This window comes from Danio aesculapii, chromosome 17 (assembly GCF_903798145.1).
Source record: "Danio aesculapii chromosome 17, fDanAes4.1, whole genome shotgun sequence".
NCBI lineage: Eukaryota > Metazoa > Chordata > Actinopteri > Cypriniformes > Danionidae > Danio > Danio aesculapii.
This window is the reverse complement of record NC_079451.1, coordinates 51,224,362-51,236,828: the sequence shown is the minus strand read 5'-3', so window position 1 is coordinate 51,236,828 and position 12,467 is coordinate 51,224,362.

Sequence of the window (12,467 nt, the reverse complement as noted above, 5' to 3'; positions counted from 1 at the left end):
GTACGTGTTTTACTATATGCAACGTTATATGTGCAGCGTTTTGCAAATTGGCATGTAAGTGTGTTTTAAATAAGTGTATATGTGTATAAAAGTGTATAGCAGTAGTGATGTTGGTTCCACAATTATTATCATCAAGTGTTCATGAGATGGATTGCCTGAGGGAAGAAACTGTTTCTGTGTCGGGCTGTTCTGGTGCGCAGTGCTCTGTAGCGTCGACCAGAAGGTAACAGTTCAAAGAGGCAGTGTGCTGGGTGTGAGGGGTCCAGAGTGATTTTGGCAGCCCTTCTGCTCGCTCTGGATAAGTACAGTTCTTGGGGAGTAGGAAGGGTTGTACCAGTGATTCGCTCAGCAGTCCGAACTATTCGACGTAGTCTTTGGAGGTCGTATTTAGTAGCTGAGCTAAACCAGACAGTTATTGATGTGCAGATGACTGATTCAATGATGGAGGTGTAGAACTGTTTCAGCAGCTCCTTTGGGAGGTTAAACTTCCTCAGCTGACGAAGAAAGTACAGCCTCTGTTGAGCTTTTAACTTTTAAATGGTCAATGATCATCATTTCCTGAAGTAAAGCAGAAACACATTTCACACAGATTTTCTCTCTAAATGCTCCTCAGATAAACGTGACGCGCTCGTGATAACGCACACAAACAGATGTGGAGCAGATGATCTGGACTCCTAAAACTGAGCGCTTCTTCTGTTTATTTATCTTGGTTAAATTTCTCGCCATTTCTCAATCGTGGAACAGACAGAAATGAAGCTGTTTTCCACAGACGTCATAAACTCATCCATATTAAGAACATCACTGACAATATAAACACTAACAAAACTCATTCATTCATTTTCTTTGGCTTAGTCCCTTTATTAATTAGCAGGGTTGGGTTAAAATATATTTTTTGGCACCGGTTCAGGCGCCAATTTAAAAGTAGCGATTTAACACCGGTATTGAAATAACCCCAAACGATACCCAACCCTATTAATCAGGGGTCGAAACAGCGGAATGAACCGCCAACTATTCCAGCATATGTTTCACAGAGCGGATGCCCTTCCAGCTGCAACCCAGTACTGGGAAACACCCATACACACTCATACACTACGGCCAATTAAGTTCAATTCCCCGATAGCGCATGTGTTTAAGCTGTGGGGGAAACCGGAGCACCCGGAAGAACAGAACTTTTTTGATTGGTTGATTGATTGTTTTATGTACAGTTTACTTAAGAATATCTCAAATAGAAAGAAAAGTAAAACAAAAATAAAAAAGCAAATGCAAATGTATAAATGTGTGTTTTTACTGGCTGATGACTGACACTACTTTAACAAATACTTTATTAAAATATATTTTATATACAATGTATTTATTTAAATATAATGAAATATTTTTACAAAATATAGAATAATTATTAAAAACAAATAAATGAATAAATAAATAAATAAATACAACACCAACAATAGTAGTAATAATAATGATAACAAATGATAATAATAAATATTAATATTTTTATTATTTTATTCTGTATTTAGTGAAAAATTTAATATTTTTAAATAATAATAATTATAACACAAATAATAATAATAATATTAATAAATATTAAAATTATTAGTATTATTATAAGTATCTATTTTGTTAAAAAAAATCTATATTTTAATAATAATAATAATAATAATAAAAACAATTATAATAATAATAACAACAATAACATTATAACATTATAATTAACATTAATATAATAATATAATATTATAATATTATTATTATATATTTATTACATTATTATTATCATTATTATTATTATTATTATTTATTATTATTATATGTATCTATTTTGTAAAAAAATTACTTCAATATTTTAATAATAATAATAATGTTAATGTGTGTGTGTGTGTGTGTGTGTGTGTGTGTGTGTGTGGTGTGTGTGTGTGTGTGTGTGAATGAGTGTGTATGGGTGTTTCCCAGTGTTGGGTTGCGGCTGGAAGGCCATCCGCTGCGTAAAATAGGCTGGAATAGTTGGCGGTTCATTCCACTATGGCTACCCCTGATTAATAAAGGGACTAAACCGAGAAGAAAAAGAATGAATGAATAATACTATTAATAATAATCAACAATTATAAATAATAATAATAATAATAATAATAATAATAATAATAATATAATAATAAGTAAATAAACAATTATAATTAATAATAATTATTATTATTCTGTATCTATTTAGTATAATTTTTAAAATATTTTTATAATAAATAATTATAATTATCAATAATTAATAATAAAAAATAATAAATAAATAACATAATAAATAAATAATTATTATAATTACAATCATTATATTATTATTATTATATAAAAAGAAAAACTTACTGTAATTTTCCAATGCAATAATGAGAAAAAGGGCCAAATTTAAGCACTATTGTCCTTGCCCTTGCCATATATACTACAGTAAACTACCACATTATTTTCCATCTGCTCCCATCAGTGCACCTTATTTCCCAACACAGCAGGGTACTTTTCTGACAGACATGCAGCACTTTTCATTTTCCTATAGGAAAGGTCTTTAACTTGAACCGCTTTAAACCCTTTCAGATCCACTAATGGAGCTCAGTTACAATAGAAACACAAAGAGCTTCTTCTTGAAGATCCATAAATCTCTCCATTCAGCTGTTAAACGTCTACATGGACAAATAACCTAAGAAAAGCTGCTCCCTTGAGGACATTTAACTCAGACAAGGTCAAAGTAAAAACACTGACCCATCTGAAAACATCCAGCGTGTCTGATTACAGCCGTGAAGACCAGAGCGTGAACTCTGCTGCGCTGGGAAAATCAATGAACACTGAATGGGAGTCAATGGAAATGACAGCGGAGTCCCCAGAAAATAAACTCTCGGGTGAATAAACAATTAAAGTGGCCGCCTGGTGTTTTCAGGGGTCAACGACTAAAGAAAACAGTGATGCACTAACAAATCACACACATTTTACACTATTAAAACACAACTTTACATCACTCTAGGGATTTAAATTTGCATGTTCATTTTTCCATGAAACACATTTATTTATTTATTTATTTATTTATTTATTTATTTATTTTATTTATTTATTTATTTATTTATTTTTTATTTGTTTGTTTGTTTATTTATGGCATGTCAGAATTAATGGCTACATATTCATGGCAAACTCAAAAATATTCATGTTTTCAATATTAAAAACACACGTTTAGTTAAATACACAACCATGAAAAACTATACATACATATAAACATGCATACATACATATATATATATATATAATACATAATATATATATATATATATTATATATATATATATATATATATATATATACAAAATATGCCAACATTATATCATATTAATATAAACGTAATCAAAAAATAAATAAATACAGCACCAATATATAATATAAATATGATATAATAATAATTTTAAATATGAATAAATAAAAATATAAAACACCACTATAATATAAAAAAATAAAAAAGCATATAGAAAATCTATTATAAACAAAAAAAGTGGCAATATAATATACATTTAAATGTAATAATAATAATGTAATTACAAAAAATGTAAAAATAAAAGCAACATCAATATATAATATAATTAAATATGATTAGTATAACATCTTAATAATTTTGAATATTAATAATAAATTATCAATATAATAAATTATAATATACAATATACAGCCACATCGCACTGCTACGAGTGTGATATTGCATTTATACAACAGTTCGACGACATAATCGTGTGTAAAAAAAAAAAAAGAAAATCAAACATGGAGAGTCTCAAAAACCCCTCTGTAAGAGGAACTACTTCTTCCACCATTCATTCACATCTGCAGCTGACGTCAGAACAGCAGAAACCGCTGCTCATCCACTGACATCACATTAGAGCTAGTGTTTGAATGATTCTCTAGCGTAATGTCTAAAGTGTTGACAAAACAGCTGATTTTGCTCATATTTTAAGATTATAAGGCTGAACAGCATGAAATGCCATCAGTCTACAGAGATTTCCCAGTATTTCTGCTGCAATCGGGAGATCACAATAATTAACCTTGAAAAAGCCAGAGCAAACACTAGCAGATTACTATGGTATAAATACAGCACTACAACATACGAGAGAGATCGACTTAGTTACTTACCAGTTTTATAATGATTTGATCAGCTGTATTTTGAAATTTTCCTCCTCTAAGGTCTTATTATGCAGTCTCTGTTGCCATCTTGTGGCGGAAAGTCAACCGTTTTTGCTCTGCTCCGTGACAGTGTAATAGCTGCTGCTGCACTGAATCTCCGAAATTATAAATGTTTTAAAATAGTCACTATCCTTATAAAAAACTGCATAGTTGCAATCTAAACAACTACATTCTTGCCTTAAAAAGCCTCAATTGTACATTATGTTGTCCAACAGCTGCAATATTTGATGAACTGTATTGAGTTTATTGATCTGCTGTCACTGTATGTGGGCGGCGTAATACACAAGGGTGAAGAGGCTGTACGAGTGCTGTTATTGCAGAATATTGCACGGTTATCAGCCAATCAGATTCAAGAACCAGACAGAACTGTTATATATAATATAATATAATATAATATAATATAATATAATATAATATATATAATATATATATAATATATATAATATAATATAATATAATATAATATTTACATAAAATATTTCCATTTGTCGAAAATCCTAATCATTTCCAGGAGAAACCTTATTGAAAATATCCATTTATGTCATTTAAAAAAATGTAAACATTAATACAACACTATTATATAAAACAAATATATAATAATTTAAATATTAAAGTTTTTTATATCATAATATATTGGTATTTTATAAGTCATATAAAAATGAATCAATAAAAATAAAGTAGTCATGTAAAATGTAATAATATGTCAAATAAAATAGCATAATAATTACATAAAATGATTTTATCAACACAAATTGCCTTGATTTATGCTTTTAAATGAAACTTGGCTAGATGACAGCTGTAGTGCAGCAGTTCTGAATGAAACAGCTCCTTTAAACTTTGAAGATAGAGGTTACTATGTCAGTATAGGTGACCATAGGTCGAGGTGGACACCCATGACATGTGGAGTCCCACAAGGCTCGATTCTGGCACCACTCCTGTTCAACCTTTATATGCTCCCTCTGAGCCAAATAATGAGAAAAAACCAAATCTCCTACCACAGCTATGCTGATGACACTCAGATCTACTTAGCCTTACTGCCTAATGACTACAGCCCCATTGACACCCTCTGCCAATGCATTGATGAAATTAACAATTGGATGTGCCAAAACTTTCTTCAGTTAAACAAATGGCTCGTTTCCACTGACTGGTATGGTACGGTACGGTTCGGTTTGGTACGGGTCACCTTTATCAAGTTTGCGTTTCCACTAACAAGGGTACCCTTTTGGTGGGCGTGGTGTATGACAGAAAGTTTCAGTCGACGTCATTCTCGCTGGAGGAAATGTCTACAATAAAGCTGTACAGGTCATTCACATATCATATAAAAAGCACTTCTCACAACACAGATGCTTCATACACATAAATACTTGTGTAGAAATGTTTATTACTAACTTTTCTATGAACATGAGTTGATTATAACTGCAGATCAATGACAGTGCGAAACAGCATACTGTAACATCTGTAATTATATTAAATAACTAAATAAATGAACATATATAAACACATACAGCCCCTTACAGTCTCCGATATGTTGCCAACTACAGAAGAACTACACACAACAGACATTTCGTCAGTATTTAGGTTCAAAAACAGCACAATATAGCCTACAGTCAGTGTAAACCTCTCATCTGTGTCTGTAATCTTCAGCAGCACATGTAGCCTCTGTTAGAGAACAAATCCATCATTTTGAGTTCATATTAGTCCAAAAGGTGATAATAACAATAATAATTAAATAAGGCAGTGTGTTCGTCTGCTCAAAAATAATGTGCTCCTTTTTTCCGGCTTCTCCTTTGTTTCTTCACGCTTCACTCTCGCGTTTGTCAGTGTCTGACAGGATCGGGTTTCAAAAGCACGTCAATAATCAAGCGCAGGTTATTATCATCAGCTCAAGAGGTTTGTTATTTCAGATATAATGTTAGACGCGCAGCGAGAGCTAGCAAGAAAGCGAAACCGCTCGCGCCTCAGACTGGCTCGTAAAAAAACTACGCGGCACAGGGTAAATCTGCTCTTCTTGGCTTTGTGGCTGTTTATCAAGACGACAAGATTATTTTGAGCCCGGGTCGACCATGGCTCGTTATTATATGTATAAATAATTCCGCTGTAATCTCTCGCTGTGCGTGTATTTCAAACATGGCGGGTTTTTTGTTTTCATTCTGGCTTGTTGCGTAAGCGAATGACGTATCTCTGTAAACCAATAGCGTTCAGCTGCGCGTCTAGCTCCGCCTTTTGTTACCCTTTCTCGTGTTTGGTACCCTTTCGAAAGGGTGCCGAAAAAGTGGTACGGTACGGTTCGGTTCGGTACGCTTTTGACAGTGGAAACGGCTATAAAAGCGTACCAACCAAACCGAACCGTACCGTACCACTCAGTGGAAACGGGCCAAAAGAGAAAACTGAAGTGATTGCGTTTGGGAACAGAGATGAGGTTCTCAAGGTGAATGCGTACCTTGGCTCTAAAGGTCAAACAACAAAAAATAAGGTCAAAAATCTTGGTGTGACTCTGGAGTCAGATCGGAGTTTCAATAGTCATATCAAAGCAGTAAATAAATCAGCATACTATCATCTCAAAAACATTGCAAGAATTAGATGCTTTGTTTCAGTGAAGACTTAGAGAAACTTGTTCATGCTTTTATCAGCAGCAGGGTGGATTACTGTAACGGCCTCCTCACTGGCCTTCCCAAAAAGACAGTCAGACAGTTGCAGCTCATCCAGAACGCTGCGGCCAGAATTCTGACCAGAACCAGGAAATCAGAGCACATCACACCTGTCCTCAGGTCTTTACACTGGCTCCCAGTGACATTCCGAATAGATTTTAAAGTATTATTACTGGTCTATAAATCACTAAATGGCCTAGGACCTCAATACATTACAGATATGCTCACTGAATACAAACCTAACAGATCACTCAGATCTTTAGGATCAAATAGATAGAAATCCCAAGAGTTCAGTCAAAGCAGGTGAATCGGCTTTCAGCTACTACGCCCCTCGTTGCTGGAATCAGCTTCCAGAAATGATCAGATGTGCTCCAACATTAGGCACATTCAAATCAAGACTGAAAACACATCTGTTTAGCTGCCTTTACTGAATGAGCACTGTGCTACGTCCGACAGATCGAACTACTATGTTTTTCTCTTCTTTTAATTCTTTTATAACACATTTTATCAGCTTTTTTTATTTTATTTTTATTCTTACCATTTTTATGTTTGTTTTCATTTCTCTTATAATTGTTTCTTTTATTCCTGTTTATGTAAAGCACTTTGAATTGCCACTGTGTATGAAATGTGCTATATAAATAAACTTGCCTTGCCTTGCCTAAAATCTTTCAATTTGTCATTCTCCAGGGGAAACCTTATTGAAAATATCCAATATAATGTACTTTCTGATAAAGCGCTTTAAAAAAACACAACAAATCCCACAAATGTGTGAAATACTGTGGAGCGTTCCAGCACCTACAACCACAAACATGCAAAGCAAATGTTGACGGGACTAACAGGCATCATTCAGAGCTCTTATGAAAGCGATAAGACGCAGACTTTCACTAAATCAACACCTCATCATTTGCTAATCAAACCACTATAAGCCCAAAACCTGATCAAAGTTCAGCTGCTGTGGACAAATAACCCCATTGTAGAGCACACAAGCTAGGGATGGGCAGTATGGACTTAAAATTACATCACAATATTTTCTGATATTAATTGCAACAGTGATAATTTTGATGATAATTTATATGCATCCACTAGAGCTGCACAATCGTTAGGCTGGTCACAATAATCAATATATGTACTCATCGCACAACACATGGACGTGAGCTCAATCATTTCTGGTGATGCAATATATATCGCCCATACATAAAAGCCAATTCCAGTAACATTTAGCTGATTGTGAATCATCTCTTGGAGCTGTCAGTGTCAGTATGGTTAAAAACACTGTAGTATTTACTATAAATTACTATAGTATATTTACATGTGGGTGTCTGACAGCTGAAAATAGATCTGGTAGCAAATCATGTTAGTTTTATCCTAATAAATAAAAATTGTTTAGAAAAACATATTTCGTTGTCATTACGCTTGATAATTTGACTGACGTAATTCATATTTTACGCTTCCGAATTTCCATAAAGTGCACATCGTACATATCGATGCTCCCTGATTTTCAAGGTGCATCCTGGGACTTTTCAGGGCACAAATGTTTCAGTGCACTAGAAGAATTTTGCGATTGAGATGACACTTAAAACGGCTGTTAGGCTGTGTATCTTATCCGAGGTTCATATAATCTTGGACACGGCCCGTATTAAGAGCAGATGACTGCTGAGGTCATCAATGAGTCTGATTGAGTGTATCAAGTTTAGAGCTAATCAATACTGAAATATAGAAAAGTTTGTTGTTTGCTAACTTTTAAGCTGGAACTTAAACACCACTGATTAGCCATTGTGTTCAATAGATTACAATGTGATTAGTTATACTTTGTGCAAACACAAATACACAAACACTGGAGTGTTTAAAAGCCGCGTCTATCAGCAGATCCATCAAGGGAACACAATGGCCAATCAGTGGTATTTAAGAACATGTTGAACAGAGCTTAAATGTAAGTGGGAAAATGGGTAACCAAAGGCAATTATACACTGAAAAAATAAGATTCATGGATTTACTCAATTTTTTTAGGTAAGTAGTTGCAAACAATTTATATAGGCTGATTTAAACAAACTAATTAAGTCGAACATTATGACATTTAATTGTTTGTTTAAATTCAGCCCATATATAATGTGTGCAACCACTTACCTCAAAATGAAATAGCAAAAACAATCAATAGTTTTTTTCAGTGTATTGGCAACTAATCAATTATAAATTGGCAATTCTAAAATCACCAATGATCACGAATCCAGCTAAAAGTCTTCTTTAAATGTTCCACTGAAGAATATTAGCCACCTACATAATCAATTACTTGTGCATTTTCATTTTTACATGAACTATCCCTCTGAATAACACACAAACACAAGCTCAAAGTGCATATAAGAAGAAGACTTGTTTCATCTCCAAAGAATCAAAAACAGCAGATCAAGAACTCGAACACAGCCAAGACTGTAGGAGAACAAATCTTTGTGTGGGCTTTAAGGTGATCCTTAAAATAGGTTTTATGATGTGTCAACTGGAGAGCAGAATGTAAACAAAGCCACTGTTAACTAAACCAAAGTCACATTTAGCTGATTGCTGCTGCTGAAAATCATCAATTATTGTCATGTTTTGGGCTGTACTGGGGTGCGTTTCCTAAAGCCATCGTTAGCCAACTAAGGTTGCAAGTTCCGTCGTTACAAACATAGTTAGATGATTGGCGTTACCCAAATCCAAAGTTCCAACGAACATTTGCAAACTGAGTTGCAAACTTGTATGCTTGCAACTACACCTCTGGAGCTGTGGTTAGAAACATAGTTCCTGGCTGAGTTCTATTCCCAGTTATCCCCCCTATGCCCTATTCATTTAGAACATTCTAACATGTAAACTTGGAATAATTTTTAAAAAAGCATTACAGTCGTCTCTCTTAAGTGTAATTTGCTTTCAAAGTGTTTTTACAGTTTAGTTTTAGCGATCTTCATGTTGCGCTCCCTTCCCAGTGCACTTTGAAAACATTGATTGTCATTTTAAACACAGCCGTGGCTCATGATGAAACTATATGTGACCTATTATTTAAGAGCAGATTTATGTTACGTCTCCAAAGCTTGTGAAAACAAAAACATAGCATACGCTAATGCTTTTCATTTATAGTATGTTATTTATTTAGTATCTGTTCTGTTTATGACATGGGCCTGCTGGTTAGAACATTTCTGCAGTGGTTTACAAGTGTCAAATTGTAAAAGTAGATGTTTAAAAAATAATAATAAATAAACAATATCCTTAATAATAATCATCATCATCATCATCATTAATATTATAATTACTATTAAAGTAGGATTTTTTCATTCCTAATAAATATTAAATATTAAATTTAATTTCTTAATAAATCGCCTCATTATTTATTTATTTATATGATTTATATATGATATTAGAATACGTGTTAGCTTTTGTAAGTGATTTTATGTTTTAGAACAGACTATGTAATGTTCTCAATAATATTTGTAAAGGAAACACAGGCTCTATATGTGCCGTTTACATATATTTCAATTAATATGGAAAACGAGTGCATGTTTTACCATAGACTGTAAAATATATGGACGGAGTATCCGTGACGTTACCCATAGGTTTCTGAAGAGCGCAAAGAAGCTACAAGTAGGCGCGGCCAACTGTCGCCATTTTCTTCGCGCGTCATCGCACCCACGGCGGGATACCAAACAAGGGCAAAGAGGCGGAGAGTGGGCGGAGCTACAGACACCTGCTGGCACTTTGCTTAGACCTGGCAGACAGACTTTACTTTGGGAGAAACGCTTGATACTTTTTACCTGCGACTCGTTTGTGTTCTGACCACATGTGCTTGGCTGTACACTATATCAATAAAGTGTTTAGACTGTTAAAAACACTGTAGTAATACACAGAGCCACTAAACATTGTTCTTATGATGTTTTTCTACAGGAGGAAAACGCAAATTACTTCCAAACACTTCAGATATAGTGTGTAATGACGTGTAAATGCAGGACTATTGATGAACTCCAGCATAACACTGTAACGCTTCAGATGACTGATCTAGAGCCTACAGCTAATCAATCTGTCACATTCTGGAGTGCTTTACGGGTCTAAAGAACAATATTAATGATAAATGATCTTAAATAATGCAAATACATTTATAGAGATGGTGTATAAGTATACAACTTTACTCACATGGGAAACGAGGCCATGTGAATGGTTTATGAGCACAATTTAGTGCACACAGCATCCCTTATCATCTGATAATTGTAAGAAATAAGTCCAAAAGGCAGCTGACTGAGTAAAGCCACATAAAACAACACAAAAATACGATGAATATGCCGAGATCAGTGGCTAATCTGCCGGATTCAGCTGAGGTGAAGTGACGGCGACCAGCGAGACCTAGCTGTCACTCAAGTGGCCACGCCCTTAATTATGCAAACTTAATATAACCTAATATAAAGGAATGGATGAGTTATAAATAAATTCACCCCCCTCACAGTTGTCATGGAGGGTAATAATAGCTATATGAACCAAAATCGTTCTCTGTACCAGGCTGTAAACACCTTTTATTCTGTTGTAAAGTTGGCCATTCTAACAGTGGGCTCAATTGCAGTTTGCTCTATTATGGAGCCAGGACTAGCGGAACTTTGATGAATTGCAGTTTCAGTTACTTCCGTATTGGCTTCCCAAGGGAGCGCGGAGGTTGCCGCTTGGTTTTTACCAAAACTAATATTGGATTTTTTTAATGCGTGTGCGTGTTAAACAATAGAATTTGCACTAAGAAAGTATGGGGTTTTTCTCTAAAGTAGTAGTTCCTCCACCCCGTTTACAGCATCATTATGGGTGTTTTACGCTATAACTAACGTGGTTAAAACGATGACTCTGCGACAGAAAAATACGGGTTTTGGGAAAACTCCTCACTACATAGTTCTTTTCCCAAACGATGCATCGTACCATGATAGTTGAGCTGCAAATGACGTCATTGTTTGGGAAACGCACCCCTGATTGGTTAAAGGCACCCTTAATACGGGCCGGATCCAAGGTTTTGCAAAAATTTGAACAGGAAAGGCATTTAGAGTATTATAGAAAGACAAAAGCTTCATAGGATTATAGACCGACTGGCAAAAGTTAAACACAAATCAAGCAGAATAGAGAAACAACAACAACAACAACAACAACAACAACAAAAGCTGTTACAGCAAGAATCTTGACAGCATTAACATTTCATCTACCTGTGCAAAACTGATAGTCTAATATCTTCATTAATACTGCTCATATGCGTGTTTTACCACAGTCTGTCAAAATAACACACACTTCTCCTTCCTACAGAGTCCTTCTCTAGTTTTTCAGCAGTTGTTTCCGTGGTTTAGACAGCTGAAATAGACAGCAGCGTGTCCAGTAGTGCATTAACAGTGTACCCTCCACTGTTGTTTACATCTGAGTTACAGCAGTGTGGCTGAACATACGTCGGGAACTGAGCAAATCTTGACATAAATGCAAACTCTCATGGTTTGACCTTACAAAATACAGTTTTAAAGCAGCTTCAATGTCTTTAACGGATCAGGAATAAGAGTCTAATCTAGAGAAATGATCGGTCATTTACATTAATAACCATTTAATTCATTTATAGAACATTAACTATGTAATCCATGCTAATGTTTACAT